A 19,176-nucleotide genomic window follows, 5' to 3' on the forward strand; every position below is an offset into this window, starting at 1 on the left:
CTCTCTCTCTCTCAATTATCAGAGCTGCTTTTCTTCCTTAATGATATATCGCAGAATTTTTTTTGATACTTTATTTTGAAATAATTTCAAATTATGGAGAATTCCAATTACCATGAAAACAACTCCCAAATCACTTTTATCCAGGTTTCCCAACTGTTAATATTTGAGAGCAAATGTATAGACCTTGTGCCTCATCACCCTAAACATTGTGGTGTGTGCATTTCACAAAAAAAAAAAAAAAACAAAACAAAACAAACAAACAAAAAAAAACCAAGGAAACTCTTTTACATCGTCACCAGTTAGTCCTCCAACTCAGGAATTGATGCACTTTCACCATCCAATCTACAAAGCCCATTCAGATTTTACCAGCTGTCCGAACAAGTGTCTCTTTTTCTGTCCTGAACCAGAATCTAAATCAGGGATATATGTTGCATGTAGTTGTCATATTTATCCAATTTCCTCTACTCCAGAACATTTCCTTCGTCTTTCCCTGCCTTTCAAGTCCTTGCTTGAAGCATCCAGTCCTTTCCTTCTATAGATTGACTCTGAGCCTGGGTCTGTCCAGTGTCTCTTCATGACCAAATTCAGGTCCTACATTCTTGGTCAAAATGCTACAGCAAAGATAGCCAGCTATTCATAGTTGGTCACATTAGGAGGTGCGTGACCTGTCCCTCCACTGGTCAGGGTGGTGTTTGCCAGGTTTCTCCACCTTAGGTTTGACATTTTCCTCTAGTAATTAATTAGAATTTTGTGGAGAAGTATTCTGAGATTATACCAATATCATGTTCCTCCAATATCATGTTCATCTAACATCAAATCATCAACCTTGACCTTCATGGATGTTGCTTCAATCAGGTGCCTCTCTGATATTTGCCAACCACATATCCATGTGGTTGTGTTCATTATTGTTAAGGTATTATATTTTTAGGCCATCTGAAGAAACAGTTGGTTGTGTATATATACATAGATATGTTTATACATGTTCACACACATACAGATATATAAATGCATAAATGTCCATGCATTCTACTCTACATGTACACATTTGCTTAACATTTCTTTGTCTGCATGTGTATAAACACAATGTCTACAAAAACCATTGTGTTTATATCAATACTTTTAATCCTGAATCTCAAGAGTTCTTTCTTTTTTTAAAGATTTTATTTATTTATTCATGAGAGACACACACAGAGAGAGAGAGAGAGAGAGAGAGAGAGAGAGAGAGGCAGAGACACAGGCAGAGGGAGAAGCAGGCCCCATGCAGGGAGCCCGACATGGGACTCGATCCCAGGTCTCCAGGATCAGGCCCTGGACTGAAGGTGGTGCCAAACCGCTGAGCCACCAGGGCTGCCCTTGAATCTCTCAGAGTTCTTTCTAGCAACCCACCTTTCCATGTTCAGAAGTACTTTTCTCCCCCATTGAGAAACCTCTCATTGTCCTCTTATATATTCACACTTATATTTTATATACTTATTTCCTGAATCAGTGTACTATAACCTATCAATGTGACTGATTTCCCAATCATACTGTCTGCATACCACACACACCCCAACATCTTCAGTTTTGAGGTGCTGTCAGAGAAGACACTGATGTGAGCGACCTCCCTACCAAGCTTGGTAACCGTGTATTGGTCTCTGACAGGCATGTTGTGAGGACCTTCATGCACCTTCCCCTTCATCCCATGAGTACACTATGTTCTCAGGTGCTATGGCCTCCTTAGTTTTTCACGAAGTACATGGCTGCATGGAGGAAAGACTCTCTTCCCAGGCTCCCTCACAAGTTAAAGACTTGTGATTTGGTTATGGCCACTGGTAATCAGTTTGACCATGAAGTGGAAGTGGTATGTTGAGGGACTGTGAAGGTTCTGGAATTAGTGAACAGAAGATAAAATTTCTAAAACCCATATGGTGAATCCTAATCAATTTATAATTATCTGCATACATTTTCTTAGTTGACATGTTTGTAATGTGTAATGGAATTTGACAAAGTAACCGACATTGATTCCAGTTTAATTCCGGTATTAAATTGTGTGATGGACATAACTGTTGTATGTCTCACCTGGAAAGATAAGGTTTTTGACAAAGATTATTAACAGTGTTGTAATGTTGCATCTTTTATTTTAACTTGCAGGGAATTACTAGTGCAATTTAGTACTAGGGAAGGTTTTGCTTGTTAGGTCAAACCACGGACATGCTAAAGAAAGGACGAGACGATGGATATATTTGATTTATAAATTCAGTTTCAAATGTTCAGAAAACTGGGGCAATAATTTCGAAATTGTGGGTTTATTGGGAGGCTTAGAGATATAGACAGAAAGTACCCAGTACATTGTCCCTTAACAGGGGCTCAAACAACAGTGGCATTTATTGGAGGAAGATGTGAAGGCTCATGGGTTGTTGGAAAAGTGTTTGGGGCCAAATCAAAGGATGTAAGACAAAAAGCCCATAGTAGTTTACATTCATTAGTCATCTGCTTTGTTGCCAGGCATTGGGCAAAGTCTGTATGTCAATCACATCCTTGGGTTCTCCCAGTAACCTGTGAAATATTTATGTAGGGTTTGGAGGGTAACTGAGTTAATTACTGTTTGCATCATGGGGAACTTATAAGAAGAATCCTTAATTTACAAAAAAGTTCAACATTCCAAGATAAAATGTCATCTGTGTAAAACAGCTTGACTGCTTCCTCCTCTGTCTTTCCCCCTCCTCTACCTCTCTTTTCTTCTGTCCTTCAATTTCTTTATTATCTGTCAGTCTCTTCATTTTCCACTGTCAGCGTATCTGTCTGTCACCTCTGTGACTCTCCTTCATATTTTTTTCTCATGGCCAGGCTACTGGTAGTTTGTTAAAAGAAATGCACAGAGGGCTTGGGTGGTTCAGCTGGTTAAGGGCCCAACTCTTGGTTTCGACTCAGGTCCTGATCTCCTTGGTCTTGAGGTCAAGCCCCTCCTTGGGCTCCACGCTCAGCAGGGAGTTGGCTTGAGATTCTCTCTCTCTGCCCTTCACCCCCACTCTTCATTTTGCAGGTGAAAAAATAGAGGTTTAGAGAGGTTTTTAAACTTCTGCATAGCTATGTAAAATAGTTGAATTTAGATCCAGGAGCCCTGATGCTCTTCAGTGGAGTCCAGACACTTCTGTGTTCCTATGTCGTCAACATTCCTATCTGCTGTAACCATGCCACAGAGAAGGCAGGGCCGGTTTTGCCTTTGACTTTACAGAATTACCCCCTGATGTTTGCAGTCCATCAGATTGTTGTCTTTTTTTAACATGCATAATAAAAGTCTTGAGGGTATACTCTAATGGAGGGGGCTATGTTTTATTACAAGATGATCAGGTATAGTAAGTCACAGAAACATTTGGTTGTGTAGACAGTAAAAGAAATTGTCCTCAATGCTGTTAATCCTTGTGAGCTACCAGATGGGCGTGGCCTGTCATTGCTCAAAACAGGAGATTTCTGTTGTTAATGCTGCTATTGGGCCATTATCCTTTTTCCATTTTAATTGGCAGCCGGTTGCCGTAGAGGTCATCCTCAGGTCCAATGTGGAAGTGGGTCGTTTGCCTTCTGTTTCACCACTGTCACCTCTCTTGACTCTTAAGCTCTTTGACTCCCCCAGACTTGAGTGGCTGAAGGTGATGGACAGTTATGCTCAGCTAGCAGGGGTAGAGCTTCAGCCCTGGCTGGATCTGGCTCTGGAGTTTACATGGTGTCACCTAAGACAAGGGATTGACTTCGAGTTTCAGTGTCCTGATCTCTTGGAATAGTATCTTGTGCAGAGGGCTAATGGAAAGACTATGAGATGTGGTGTATAAAGTCCTTTCAACAGTTTTGGGACAAAGTCAGTTGTTGTAGTGTTGAATGTTGTAATGTCTTTAAAACACGTAACAACAACCCCAACCACCATGGTTACAGTCTTAATAACCAGAAGGACACTAGAGTTAGATAGCCACATAGCCCAATGCTGATGTACGAAATGCCAGCCATGCTTGGCATCTAGCTTTCTTCCAGCTCAGTTTCCCTCCCCTGCAGGCTGCCACAGGGCTGGAGCGGGCCTAGCATCTGTGTTGGGGGAAGGAGGCATGTGCTGATACAAGCCTCAGCCTGCCAGTGAGACCTGAAGTTGAGCAGCTCCAGATGGAGTCAAGTGCTGCCTTCTCTGCCAGGAAACGTGGTGGGTAGCCAGGGCCATTTGTGCCAGCCAACAGCCATGGATATATCAAAGGGGAGACAGGCAAAAAGTAAGAAACCATGGAGACCTAGGAACTAAACAAACTATACAAACATAAATAAAAACATGGTGCCTGTTTGTAGCAGGTGAATGCTTTCTGGGATCCAAAGATAGTCATTTTACTTACAAAAGCAATAGTGCATCTGGGATGTAAACAGGGCAGTGCTAAATGTCTCTTGAGTTTGGGCTGCTCTTGAAGGCCTCTGATCCCTTTTATTTGATATGATCTCTTCAGTTCTTACCAACCATGAGCACATTTTATTAATTGTGTCTGAATGATTGGAAAACATACAAGACATAGGTATCTTAATGTGTTCTTAACACTTGTAAAAGTCGAGTAGATTTATTATTATGAAAATTATTTTGCTCAGTGGATAGCATATTCATCATTATGATCATCACACGCTATGAACTTGATGTTTAGAGGTAAGTGTAATTATGAGCCAGGATAAGAAAGGATACTATGAGTAAGTTTAAGCCAGGCACTGTATTAAATACTTTACATAACTTTGCAGTTGTTTTTCTTCGTTTAATACTCATACAGCAACTCTCTGAGGTAAGTGCTAATTTTACCAGCTTTAATTCAAAGATGAGAAAATTGAGGCTCTCTTCTCTGGTCCAGGTCACTCAGCTGGCAAGTAAGGGGCAAAGTCTGAGTTCTGATCCAAAACTTTCTGACCCATGGCTCATGAACTTATCCACTGCACTCTAATAATCTCCAGTGTGTTGTCTTCTTTAGGTGGGACTTAAGGGGGATAGCACATTTATGCACGTGGAAGGAGATGATTTAACAATTCTGCATGTATGTCTTAGAATGTAGGTGCTGGAGGGCACCTCCAGAAGGTACCGCACCACCTTATGTCCCTTTGGAACCAAGGGACTTGAGGCACAGTGACTTTTCCTGGGTCTCAGAGAAATGAATCTTCCTGTCACTTGTATGGACCAGGTGCAGCTAATTCTGGCAGGCAGAGATTATATGTGGCCCCAAGGCCCAAGGGATACTGACCAGAGCAGTAGCTGCAGAATGAGAAGCAGCAGTATTTTGCCCTGCCCTCCTTCGTGAGTCACTCCTCCCATGAAATGAAATGGTGGCAAGGCCAGTACAGCAGAATGGCAGTGTTCTGTGTGTAACTCCGGCACCGATACAATCTGGTGCATAATAAGTGCATTTTCAAAATAGCTGTTACTTTCTCTTACTTCTAGAAATAATGCATGTTCTCTTTACCAGATTTATAATCCAAAAGAAGGAAAAATTAACATTAATCCTACCCCCATCTAAACAGAGTTAATACTTTATTTCATTCCTCATTTATCCTCTGTATATATATTATGTGTGTACGCATGAACATATATTTAAAGTTACATATTTTGGGTTAGAACAAGCTTCCTCCTCAGCCCTGGTCCAACCTAGCAGTAATATTGGTACTGTTCTTACCAGGTCAAATAAACATATATTTTATTTAAATATGCTAGTAGTTTTTCTCTGATTATAAGTGTTATAAGTAGTCATTATAAGAAGTGCAGGTATAAAGAAAGAAGTAAAAACCATTTGAACTTTTATGCCGTATAGATAATCAGATAACTGCTGTTTATTTGGGCCTTATATCAGATAACTGCTGTTTATTTGGGCCTTATATCATTTTAGACTTTAGGCATTTATATCTGCATTTTCTCAAGTTTGGGAAAGGGTGTAATGTTCTCTAGTTTGTGACACAGATATGTTTTGGATTTTATCCTCTAAATACTTTCTGGTGGTTTTCTTTCAAAAACCCTTCAGGCTTATCAAAAGTCTAGAGTCCCACGACATTAAACTTTAGGCAAATGACAGTGACATTGGCAGTACAGAAAAGCTTTGGGTTAGAGATCATCGTCTTCATTGCTCTATCACTTAAGCACAGACCAAGGCTCCAAGCATCATCCTGGCTTTTCAGGAGGGTGCAAGTATCCCCAGGAGAATTCATTTCTCCTTTCAAAATGGAATAGCCACATCAAGATAACAGTACAGCCTAGTGCAGGGAAATAGCTTCAGTGCCAGCTATTGTGGATAGTTTTCTCTGAGCTTACAAAGCATTGCTGCTGTAAAAATTCATGTAATAATTAGTTATTTTCAAAAAGTTATATATGCTCATCTTTTTTTTAAAAATCCCCTTTGACAGCGGGAAGCCCAGCGGTGGGGCCACGCGCGGAGTGCGCGTCACTCTCCCGGCCCCTGGGAAGGTCTGAGACTCGGGCCAGCAGCGGCCCTAGCAGGGCCCTCCCCACGCGGGGGGGGGGGGGGGGTGAGTTCCCAGAGAGCGGCCCCGGCGAGGGCCTTCGGGCAGGAGAGGCCGCGCCCCCTCCCCGGGGCTTGGAATAGACTCACGGCCGGCCGGCACGGTGAGTTCAATGGCTGGGCCGGGGCACCCAAGCAGGCCGGGCATTGGGCCGCGGGGCTCCGGAACCCAATTCAGACTACTCTCCCCCGCCCGCAAAAACAAAAACAAAAACAAAAAATCCCCTTTGAAATCATTACTTTTGCATATCACTGACTCTGACTTAGGAACATTTTGGGCGAGGTTCTGATTTGGAGATGGTGGTAGGGGGAGGTGATTCCTTTTTTCCACACCTTTGACAAGTCACAGATCTAATGGAGAGGTAAGTGAGAAAGCAAATGTAGTGAGATGTGAACAGTTGTCGAATCCAAGTGTTGAGTATGTGGATGTTTACTTGTTGGTGTGAAACTTCTTTATGTGTTTGGAAATCATTATAATAAAATGTTGGGAGACAAACCCAGTATCGAGGCTCTGGGTGAGGGGGTAAAGGCACTGTCTCTAGAATTATCTTTCTGGCTTAAAAATTCTGACTGCTTCTTGCTAGCTGTGTGACTCCATATAACTCAACCTCAGCTGGGTTATTTGTTAAATGTAGATAATGAATATACACTTAGCACAAACCTCATTCCATAGAAAAGTCCTAACGAACACTATGGTTGTGAGTTCACAGAGCAAAGGGGGTGAAGAGGATAAATGAATGACCATATATATGCTGAGGACCCACTGTGTGCTTGGCACTGTCATTTGGTCATTTTCAGGGGAATGAGGTGATCTCATTCTGCATCGTGCTGTGTGTGCTCTTCAGCAGAGACTTCCATACAGGAGAAGGAGTGAGGAGTATGATTAGCAAAACTGAGAGTGGCTTCATTAAGTTTGACAGAACCACTCCCTGGCACCATTGATTGTCCTTGGCCTAGCATCTCCTTTGAACTAGAAGGCCCTTCAGAGAAGAAGTGGCATCTGCTTTTTTAGACTTTGTAGCATTCCTAAGTCAATGTTACTTTTGTTCATCATAAAACTTACTCCCTTGGTGTAAAGCTAGGCTCTTTCCTATTTGGGGCTTTTCCTGTTTTTGGTTTATGGACCTGTGTCCTGGGAGATTCCTCTCAGGCTCTCCCTCCCTCCCTGCAGTCAAATCATGTTTATGTATTATGACACCTGTACCATCCTCATGCTGGGAGGCCAGGAGAAAAGGTCAGGAACCTGGAAAAAGCTGCAGCTTGGTTTAAAGACATCAGCAGTGGGGGGCGGAAGGAGACTATTTCAGGTAATTCTGTGGGTGTGCTGTTTACTTCTGGTTGTCTGATACCATGCTTCTGGAAACTGAGGTGGAAAACAGTAAAAAACTATGGTGTTGAGGGTAAGTGTGGGATATAGAACAAATATTGGCTACATTTTGAAAGAAGAATGAGCTGTCAGTAGGTAGGAGGAGTAGACTTAGATGTTAGTTTTCCAGCTGCAACAATGAAATGTGAATTTTCAGAGTAAATATCTTATAATGATTGAGATTTCAGAGGGTATCCTCATATTGGACTGCTTGATTGGTCAAGTGTGAAACAGGACTCAATTTTTCTCTGCCCACACCGATACCATTGGAGAACTACTTTAAAGCTGCCAGAATTTTCTTTGAATTTTACCAGATGTGGATGCTAGACCTTGGGCATTTTTTTCTGTGTTGTTGTGAGTGTTGCGATTCCAAAGTCGACTAAAAAAAATTCTATTATTTTCCCCAGGAAGTCAAATGCATAGCAGCTCATGAATTCCTTAATTTCCTATTTGTAACACTTGGCCTGGTTCCCTCTAGTATGAATTCTTGCTCAAACCAGGCATTTTTTTTTCTTTTAAGATGCAGGAAGTCCTAGCAAAGAAGACTATTCTAGCTTGAATGCTTCAGAGATAATCAGAAAAATTGTTGTGAAGACAGCCCAAGAAAGTAGATCTAGGTTTGTGGTTTGTGAGGTCAGGTATAGAGAAAAGGTTGATATATCAAGCACTGCAATTCCCAGGGATATAAGTGCATAAGTCCTTATTTAAGAGTAGTTTTTCCTTTTTCCTTTTTTTTTTTTTTTTTTAAAGATTTTACTTATTTGAGAGAGAGAAAGAGAGCACAAAAGCAGGGGGAATGGGCAGAGGGAGAAGCAGGCTCTCCACTGAACCAGGAGCCTGATGCAGCTCTTGATCCCAGGACCCTGAGAGATCATGACCTGAGCTGAAGGCACTTAACCATCTGAGCCACCTAGGCACCCCTTGAGAGTAGCTCTAAGGTGGAGGTGATAGGAGGTGGAATTTGAAGTCCATGCTGATCTGTTTGGCTGTTGAATGGACCTGTTGAAAATAAAGTCAGTGATCTCAGATATAGTCGAATGTGCACTTGAGTGACTTGGATGTATTTACAAGGATTAGAGGGACAAAAGGAGGAAGGAAGGGAACCAAAGAGAGCAGTCTTAGAGAGAAAAGGAAACAGTAAGTATTTCTCAGGTCTTCATAACCCTTGAAAGTCAGCCAAATATAAACTCTTCCCAGCTTATGGAAGCTGCAAAGTTTCACCCTCCAGGATGCAATCTAAAGTCTTCTTTGTGTTTAACATTCAAGCAATAGACAGAGATTTCAGACACAATGAATGGATCAGGACAGGTAATGAAAGAGCAGGACACTGCAATTTAAAACTCAATACAATTTGAAAGCAACATAACAAATGATGCTGGACCTCCGTAGGTTACATGGACAAGGGGTTCTGAGATCTTTCATCTCTCTTAAGGTAAGTCATTCCTAGCCTCTGTTGAACTCTAGTGTGTCATACACCACTTAATATGGAAAATAAAAACCTGGGTTTCTTTTTATGGCAACATCACCAAGCCGTTGTTTGGAATTCTGTGTCTCTGGCATTTGGAATTGTAGCAGATTTCAAATCTGAAAGTTGTGTTTATTTGCAGGTTGGGAGGGGTGGAAATATCCTTTATTATTGCTGCTGTTAAAACCGTGGCACAGTTTGAATCTCATTGACCCCTTGGGGGCTTTCACAGGGGCTCTGTTTGAGAATTAGCTTACCTGCTATGTTTTTATTTTTTTAAGACCATCCTGATAAAATTATGGGAGATCTTAAAAGCGCTTAGGGCAAAAGTAACTAAATTTAACAAAGGCCATAAGTGTGTTTTCCTATTTATTTTCTATTCTTAAATATAGGTAAATGAACTTTAATGTGGAGAGGTTTTCTGAGGATCTGAAATAACAAATGTGAGTGCTGAATCTTGACATGCTTTACTGGTTTATTCCAGGTGATGCTCTCATGATTTCTAATTTAAATAGATAACTAAGAAGCCAAGCAAATACATATGGAAAAGCAAAGTAGCCCTTCTCAATTGCTGACCCATTCATGTCTTTACTCCCCAGCCCTGTCTAATTGGAAAACCCATCTCTTCCTTGCAATGTCACTCAACGCTCCTTTATGGCTAGCTTAGCTTGGCCCTGCCTAGCTTAACCATGTCCCCTTTTCTCTGCGCTGTGTTCTTAACAATTATTACTGTCCTAATATTTTTCAGGAATTATTTGTTTCTCTTTTCTTCAAGAGGTTTTAAGTTTTTGAAAGCAGGGACCCTGATTTTTTTAATCTTTGTATTTCCACAGAGTTTGTGCTCAGTACGTATTTGAAAAGGGCAGCACATTTTCCTGCCACTCTGTTTTCTTGCATGACACTTTTGGAGGTCCTGTTGTTAGATGTTCAGCCTTGTTTCCTGAAGATGTCTTTTGGAGGCCTCTGCAAATATAGGCAATCTCTGACCCACATGATAAAGTTATAAAGGCTGATACAGAAGGGAACATTGGAATATTTAAGACTAACCACTATGAATAACTGCCTATGTTTGTGTCACATTTTAAACTCTTATTTTTTATTTGTTTTTAGGACAACATGTGATAATTGGGACCAAAAAATGTAAATCAATACTGAAAGGATATAATGTACCACCATTAATACCACTCCTTTGCCCCTTAAGGTAACTTTATAATAGTTTAGTGTTCATTTAGACTTCATTATGACTGCATAACTAGTCACAGATGTATTTTTTTTAAATATTGATCATTAAGATTTATTCAGAGCATATAGGTATGTAGATATATCCCCATATTCACACATAAAGATATATTAGTCATCATTAATGGACATATAGTATTGTATTAATTCCTTATATGGTTGTATAAAATTTTTTTCTCAAACCCCATATGTCCAGTGCTGATGGATATTTTGGTTGTTTTCAAGTGTTTCACTATTTTAATTATATTTCAGTGAAAAATCCTTATTTCGTTGTTGATGTTCATAGAAGTGGGACTGCTCTACCAACAGGTTTTCTGTGAGGACTGGGTAGGTAGACCTCCTAATTGTCTGAAGACATTCTAGGTGCTTCTTAACTGTTGTGACTTTCCCAGTAGCATGGATCAGGTAGGTACTCAGTCCTATTTCTTGATTTGCAATTCGCTCAGAGGTCTGTGAGAAGGATTTTGAGTGCATTCCTTGGCTGGGAAATCAGACAGATGGGCCTGTCTGAAGAAAGGATCTCTAGGGAGCAGAGTTGGATAGAGAGGGAGGGGCTCTGTGAGACAATCTCTGTGAATGAGGAAAGGAGGTGACCTGGCAGCTTTGAGGGCACAGAGGTCCTAGGGTTAGAGTGTGGCAGTGACTAACTGTGCCATCGTCCCCTGGAGCATGTGTGCATTTGGAATAGATATTGTCCTGTAAAGGGAAAAGCTGTGTCACTAGGGACTCAACTACTCTACTTGAGCACTCATTAGAAACTGAAAGATCTTCCTTGGTTGTGACAAGGGAGAAGCCTAGAGGAACCTGGTGGTAGTGTGACCATGGCTGGCAGAATGATAGCAAATAGCTGAGCGGAGTCCAGACAGTAGCATATGGCACCTCTCACCAAATGGAGGGCCACAGAGAGAAATTGAGGTACCAAGACAAAATAGGGAAAAGACAAGGTTTCCAATCAAGAAAGTGGGAGATCTCACAATACTAGTAATATTTCTGTGAAAGAGAAAGAAACATCTTTAAATATGGGTGTAGCCAAGCAATGTGTATATAACATTTTAAATTTCATAGTCATTCCTGTTGCTATAGAAAATAAAACCTTCATTTTGTTATATCAATTTATATTTGTATCAGTTCTGGATGTTGCCATCTTTCCCCTCCTCTTGTTCATCACTGGTTAAGATCCATAAGAGGTCTGTTTTTGTCTCTATTCAAAGATAGCTTCTGGTTGTCTGCTTGCTGCCACAGGAGGGGATTCTTAGCCCAGGATGGGTTCTTAAGCCACACCCAAGAAGTTTAGAGATGTTAATTCTGCCCCTGCAACACTTGTGGACTCTGCCTTCAAGATGGCTTGTTACTACCATGTGTGGTAATTTCTACTGTGTAGACTTGGTTAAGCTGGAACTACATTTCCCAGAATCCCCTTCCATGTGTAAATTTGAGTTAGAGTTGGCTAAATGAGGAGTTTGCACAGAATTTGGAATGCAGCCATTTCTCTGTGATGTACAGATGGACAAATACAGAGATGCTGGCAAGGGGGTCCCACTTGTCCTTGTTCTTCTCTGCCCTGTGTCCAGCTAGCTAGTCTCCCATCTGCTAACCCTACTGATTAACATGGACCCAGACCTGTCCCATATTCACCTATCCTGGATGTCCTGCTTTCTCTTGATTGGTGACTTCTGTGATCCTCTCACCCCCTTTTTCTGACCTTCCGTTTCTAAGCATCTCCACTAGTTGTGTCAGCTTTAGTTCCTATGATAAATCCCTTATCCATAACTCATAGTGGTTTTGCTTCCCTAATTGAATTCTGATTGAAGACATCTTTGCTTTGAAAATATGAAAGAAAATTATTTTTTATAGCTAGTTTCCCTTTATCCTTTACCTTTAAATATGCTACAAAATACTGTGGAAATGCTGTGGTGTTCATAAATGCTTTTCATCTTCCATGACTATTTCCAGGATCTGTTGGGAGTCACAGATGTTACACAGATACTTTTTAATCAATGTATATCATAAATCTATCCTGTAATCTGTATAGAACACGGTAGAGATTTCTTCTGGAAATTCTTTTTCTGAAGAAACTTTCTTTTTTCTAAAAAATTCTCATTTTTTTCAAGTGGCTTCATTTGTAGAAGATCTGTTTCATGTCCTATGGTTGCAATCTGACGGTACTAGAAGTCCTTTGATAAGATATAGCTGCTTTAAGTAAGATCATATGGGTGTTTTTGCCATCAGTGTTAGGAGGTTCTGTCCTTAAGCTTTTTTATAGAAATATTTTTTCTAGGGTTGCCTGGGTGGCTGAGTCAGTTGAACATTTGACTCTTGATTTTGGTTCAGGTCATGATTTCTGGGTCCTGGGATGGAGCCCCGTGTCAGCTCTGCACTCAGTGCAGTCTGCTTGAGGATTCTTTCTCTCCTTCTCCCTCTGCCCCTCCCCACACTTTCTCTCTCTAAAATAAATAAATAAAATCTTAAAAAAAGAAATATATCTTTTAATAGGCAAATTGTAAGATTGTTTTATCAGTCTTAAACTATAGAAAGAGTAAGATATTACAACTGAATTGAGCCTTTCTGAGGTAATTTTTGTCTAGCTTTAAAAATTTTTTCACCAATGAATTCTGTATTAATGGTTATGAAAGCAATTAATAACATTAGTGACACGATCAGAAGAGTAGGCTAGTTTTTCATTATAGATTTTAATGGGAGCTATAATGTAGTAATACGTATACAATATTTCTTATGTATGGCAATATGGAAAAACAATGATTTATCAAACTTTAATTTAGGAATTTTTATAGGAACTAAAGTTAAAAGTGTTCCCTTGAAAGCAAAAGCATGTTTTCTTATGATGATGTTATTACATACTTTATAATCAATAAACTACTCCAAGTGGTATTATCATGCCCTTACATTCTCCAGATGAAGTAATTACCTTATAAAATGTGGAATTAATTGACTAGTATATTTGATAGGAACTTTAGGATTTAAAACTTATATAAAAGCTTTATCAGTAAAGGAGTTCTTAATGTAAAATAATGTCTCCTGGGGTACCTGGGTGGCTCAGTTGGTTATGCATCTGACTCTTGACTTCATCTCAGGTCATAATCTCAGGGTCATCAGATTGAGCCCCCCATGGCTCAATTTGGGTGAGCCTGGGTGTGATGGGTGTGAGCCTGCTTAATATTCTGTCTCTCCCTCAGCACCCCTGCCCTGTGCACACTCTCTCTCTCTCTCAAAAAAAAAAAAAAAAAAAAAAAAAAACTAAAATAATCTCTCCCTGAACAATTTACATTCTGTATCACAAGACTCTTGTCCTTGAGATGGCCCTAGTTCCATCTTTTACTTTAAAAATGACTGTTTCAGGCATGTGCAGTTTAAATCTTTGATGAGTAACAATCTGATGGGGAGCTAAATTATCTCTAATCCTAATTCAATCAAGGGATGTTACCAATGATGAAATAGTTTATTCTGATGTCTTAGGTATTTGAAATTCTCTTTTCTAGTGTTGGGCAAACCCATGTCAGACATGTATAAAGCTGAAGTAATTGTTTTAGCCTCAGGGATGCCACAGAGCACATAGGAAGAGTCTTTGGAATATTATCTAATTCCCAGTGACCTCATTACAACTTGAGGAAAATAGGACTCCATCAACAGGAGATATTTGAAGATAGGTAATTCTCCAATTTTAAGTTTGGGTTCTGGGATCATCATGAAATCACAGAAATGAACTCATTTTCTTTGGGAAATTGGCACTTAGGCCTCTAATTTGTCACCCTGTAATTGTATGTCCTTTATAAAGGCTCCTCTTTCTGTAATATCTTAGACTTTTCTCCTGCCTCACGCTCCTCCTCCTTCTTACCTTCTAGTGATAGATCAACCTGAAATACATTGTAACTTTCTCAATTAAGAATCCTCTCAAACCTCATGAAAGGTGATCTCCATGCTGGAAATTATGCCATGCAATTGTGCTGAAAACTGGATATTCCAATTTTGCTCTGGTTGGTGAACCATGGAATTCATAGTTCCCCCCAACAACTCCAATGTTATTGACTCAAAATAGATGATCACCTTCATAATCTTGATGTATACAATGATACATTTGTATTTAGAAAACTGTTATATTTTTAAAGAGAGCAATGTTGAATCACTAAACTGTTTTAAAAAGTTAGTTGAAAATAACATTCTTATTGATACTCCTGAAAAACATTTCAGACATTTACTAGGTCCTTTTGCATTACAATTCTGAGCTGTTTCTTGTAAGCATTATTTTGCATAAATAGATTTTCAGAATGCTGTCCCTGAAAAGCACAGGGAACCAGTTTTACAAAGCTTGCCTGATTAAAAACGTTTCTTATTTATTCTCTTTAGGTTATGCTTTCCTTAATTAATTTAATTTTTTTTCTTTTAGATTTGATAACGCTTCCAAGAATGTTTATTATCCAGCCTGAGACTATTGGGGAACTATAAAAATTTATATAAAACTGTTATTGGGGATCCCTGGGTGGCTTAGCAGTTTGGTGCCTGCCTTTGGCCCAGGGCGCGATCCTGGAGACCCGGGATCAAATCCGACATCGGGGTCCCTGCATGAAGCCTGCTTCTCCCTCTGCCTGTGTTTCTGCCTCTCTTTCTCTCTCTCTGTGACTATCATGAATAAATAAATAAAATCTTTTTTTTTTTAAATTTTTTTAAATTTATTTATTTATGATAGTCACACAGAGAGAGAGAGAGAGGCAGAGACACAGGCAGAGGGAGAAGCAGGCTCCATGCACCGGGAGCCCGATATGGGATTCGATCCCGGGTCCCCAGGATCGCGCCCTGAGCCAAAGGCAAGCGCCAAACCGCTGCGCCACCCAGGGATCCCATAAATAAAATCTTTTAAAAAAAAAACTGTTACTGTAATTAGAATGACACTTGTGGTAAGGAATGAGAGGAAAACATTTGAGAAAGCACTATTTTAATGTGGCTAATAGAGAACAAGACCATGGCATGGGTTTTTTTTAGGCTTCCTATATGGCTACAGATGTTATTCTCATAAGTGATATGGTAGAGAATCTTACATATTTATAAGCTTATCAAATATGTCACTTATAGTCCTTCTTATCATAAAATATTTACACATTATAGAAACTGATTCCCATCTAACCAAGTGGAATCCTAGCCATGATCACTGTGGATTAACAGAAATTCACCAGAAAGGAAAAAAAACTGAAGTGAATGTATTGCATGTTTAGGCTGCTGCATATAAGAATAGTTGTTAAGGGCAAAGAAGTTGGAGTTAATACTTACCTGGGTTTTTAACAACTAGAAGTCCAGTAATATGGTTATCAGTATATAAGTGGCAATATGGGGGATTCCTGGGTGGCTCAGTGGTTTGGCGTCTGCCTTCGGCCTAGGGTATGATCCTGGAGTCCCGGGATCGAGTCCCACATCGGGCTCCCTGCATGGAGCCTACTTCTCCCTCTGCCTGTGCCTGTGCCTGCTTTTCTCTCTCTCTCCCTCTCTCTGTCTCTCATGAATAAATGAATAAAATCTTTAAAAAATATATAAGTGGTAATATATTTCCATGCAATACATGTTTTTTTTTTTTTCTCCATCTCTTTTTTTTAGCTTGTTATCCTAAAGTATGGTTAAATCATCTTATGTTAGATAAAAATTGGATTTCGTGTCTGGGATATTCTTTTATAATTTTGTTTGGGGATAAGGAGGTGATGTGAAAAACAAACAGAAAAACCCAGAAACTTTTGTATTTGGAGAAGTCAGATTTTTAAATAAAATGGAAACAGTGACATTGTGTGAAATCAACTTGATTAATATTGAATGAAAAGACTAGATACTGTTCAATAGGACTTGCCCACTTAATTTTTAGCTCTTTGAGTAAATAACTGAATTAAATTACTTCATATGAGTTTCAGTGACGAGAAAAACTTGATTTTCTTTGGTGTATTGACATACTACACTGATTTAGCGCTTATGATTTAATAAGAAGAGATGATTTTAGTGAACTTATTTTTGGCCTGAGGTTAAGTGGCAGGAGATGTACGTAGATTGGACAGTCTTTTTTTTTTTATTATTTTTTATTCATGAGAGACACAGAGAGAAAGAGAGGCAGAGACGCAGGCAGAGGGAGAAGCAGGCTCCATGCAGGGATCCTGACATGAGACTCGATCCGAGGTCTCCAGGATCAGGCCCTGTGCTGAAGGCAGCCCTAAACTGCTGAGCTACCTGGGCTGCCCTGGACAGTCTTTTCCTTTGTCTTTTGCTACCTGTCTCAATTTGGCTGCATAGAACCCAAGCGGTTGTTTGGTCTACCAGTTTGGTGGCATGGAGTCTTTTGACAAGTGGTCAAATGGTGACACGTGTAATTGATAGCACTTCATTGAGGCTACAGCTGCTTCTCTATCTTGATGGTTCATGCCTAAGGCTGATTTAATTTAGCCTATGCAGTGCCAATTAACAGTGCCCAATTAGGTATTCTGTTTGGCTTTCAAGTTTAGCTGCTGGAAAGCTCGTAGAGAAAAGCATCTCTTTCTTCTGGATGACAAGCATATGAAAATTGATAATAGCAATGGAATGCTGGTTATCCTTTTTAAGGAATTTGAAGTGATCACAATTAAAACTGAGTAGACAGCAAGAAGTATTTTTCCACTTATGTCTTCAGAAAAGAAATAGGAAATGTTTTCCTATATGACATTTTTTGGGTTAATTGCTGAAAATAATTAGTGATGATAGCTATCATACTTTGACTTCTTTGTAATGTGCCTGGCATAGGGATAAGCACTTTACCTACCATGTCTCATTTATTCTTCACATCATCCTAACACTGTAGATTACTTCATTATAACCATTTTATAGACAGGCATATCACTCTTAGCTTTCTGAGCCTCTTTCTTTTCCTCTCTACAAAGAAAGTGATAGGCAGAGTTGGAGATTTTAGGTCTGTTTGACTACAGAGTCCTTGCTCTTACTGCTATCCTCACATACAATAGCCTAATAATGAAATAAATTTGTTCTGCATGACTTCTTTCCTGGTGTGATTCTGATAATAAATTGTCATCATATCTTGTTTTTTTACCTAGTTCTATGTGAGCCAGTTTATCAAAAGACATGGGTTTGACTGATGTTATGATGGTTCATATCTCTGGCAGCAACAAGTGTCGGAGGTCGTCCAAGGCAGCAAAGGAGCTGTTTGCTGCTGAGAGAAGGTGAAACCTGGTTTCCTGAGTGTACGCAAATATAGGAGAAAGAAGGACCAACCAATAAGAAAATGAGCCCTAATAATCTGACTATATCAGCTAGAGTGACTGTCTTACCCAATGCTGTCATAATGTCAAATCTTTCTGTAGCTCCCATGATAAAACCATCTGTGGCTCCTTCTCTTCAAACTTTTGCCTGCTTGCCTTGAGTCACAAGAACAGTGATAGAAATAGCTGAAATAGCCAACACTTATGGAGCCCTCACCTTATATGAATGGTGGCAGACACCAGCAAAGTTATTATTATTAACATTCTTATTTACTCATATCTGCCCAAGTGGAAATAATCCTTTGGATTCTTTACAATACAGAAAGGTAATAAAATGAACTAACTGATTGTGACAGTCATTTTTCATCAATCGTAGGAGTTTTCAGGCTCTTGGGGTAAATTATTATTCACATGTATGACTTAATTCTCAAAAAAATCCACATCATATTTTCTCAATTGAGTAAACTGAGTATCAGAGACATTAAGTAACTTGACCGGTGTCAACACCGGGGTAAGGGATGAAGGCCTGATTGAAACTCACTCTGCAGATTCTAAACCTGGTGTGTTAAATCAGAAAACTGTTAAAGCCTCATAGAAGATTGACTTAGTTTTCTGAATTTAGACAAAGATGAAGGACCAACAGAGGATGCCAGTTGTGGCCTGAAGAAGTGTACTATTTGGTGTATGAAATCTGTTTTATTAGAAGGCTTTTGTTTTTTGTTTTTCTCCTATTATTCTTTTGGTGGTTGCATGGCAGAGGGACAGAGGGGGACAGCAGCTCTCCTGTTTGCTGAAGGCCTCGTTTCCATCACTGGGCTTCTTTACACATGCAACTTTTGAGCCAGGCCCAATAAGATATTTGAGTTTATGACTCAGGTCTCAAAGGTCAAAAGCAGACACTTCCCCCATTTCCTTGAGTGTATCGAGAAATGAAAATTCCACCACCACTTTCCCCTAGGACGTTTTGTTACCCTGCCAACGTTTCAGAAATACTGCTTGCTTTCAGTTTTAATCCATTTCCTCCTCCCTTATCCAGTCCCATCAATATCTAAAGCAACCACTCAGAAATCTATTGGTTTCTAAGAATACAGTTATTAACCACTCCCTTTGCATCTTGTCCTAAACCTTTCCCCATGTACTCCAGCCTTCCCTTTGACATCTCTGGTGGCTGACAGGTAGTTAGCTCTTCTGACTAGCGGATTGGTGCCTCTGCCACATGAGAGTATTGTTGCACAGTAAAATTAATACCTCCAGCCCAGGTTTATTTAGCATCTTTTGACACTCAAAAGAGCAAGAGAACACATGCCTTGCTTTCTCTTGGAATGGTTGAGTATTAGATTAAACTGGCAAGAGATATTTTAATATCCTCAATAAAGA

The 19,176-nt window shown here is 39.8% G+C and overlaps 1 protein-coding gene across 1 annotated transcript in view; it reads left to right on the forward strand.

Moving 5' to 3' along the window:
• Positions 1–19,176, forward strand: part of SUCLG2 (succinate-CoA ligase GDP-forming subunit beta) — a 258,434-nt gene that overhangs the window by 108,677 nt on the left and 130,581 nt on the right. The gene's annotated exons all lie outside the window — the stretch shown is intronic.

This window comes from Nyctereutes procyonoides, unplaced genomic scaffold, assembly GCF_905146905.1.
Source record: "Nyctereutes procyonoides isolate TBG_1078 unplaced genomic scaffold, NYPRO_anot_genome, whole genome shotgun sequence".
Classification (NCBI taxonomy): Eukaryota; Metazoa; Chordata; class Mammalia; order Carnivora; family Canidae; genus Nyctereutes; species Nyctereutes procyonoides.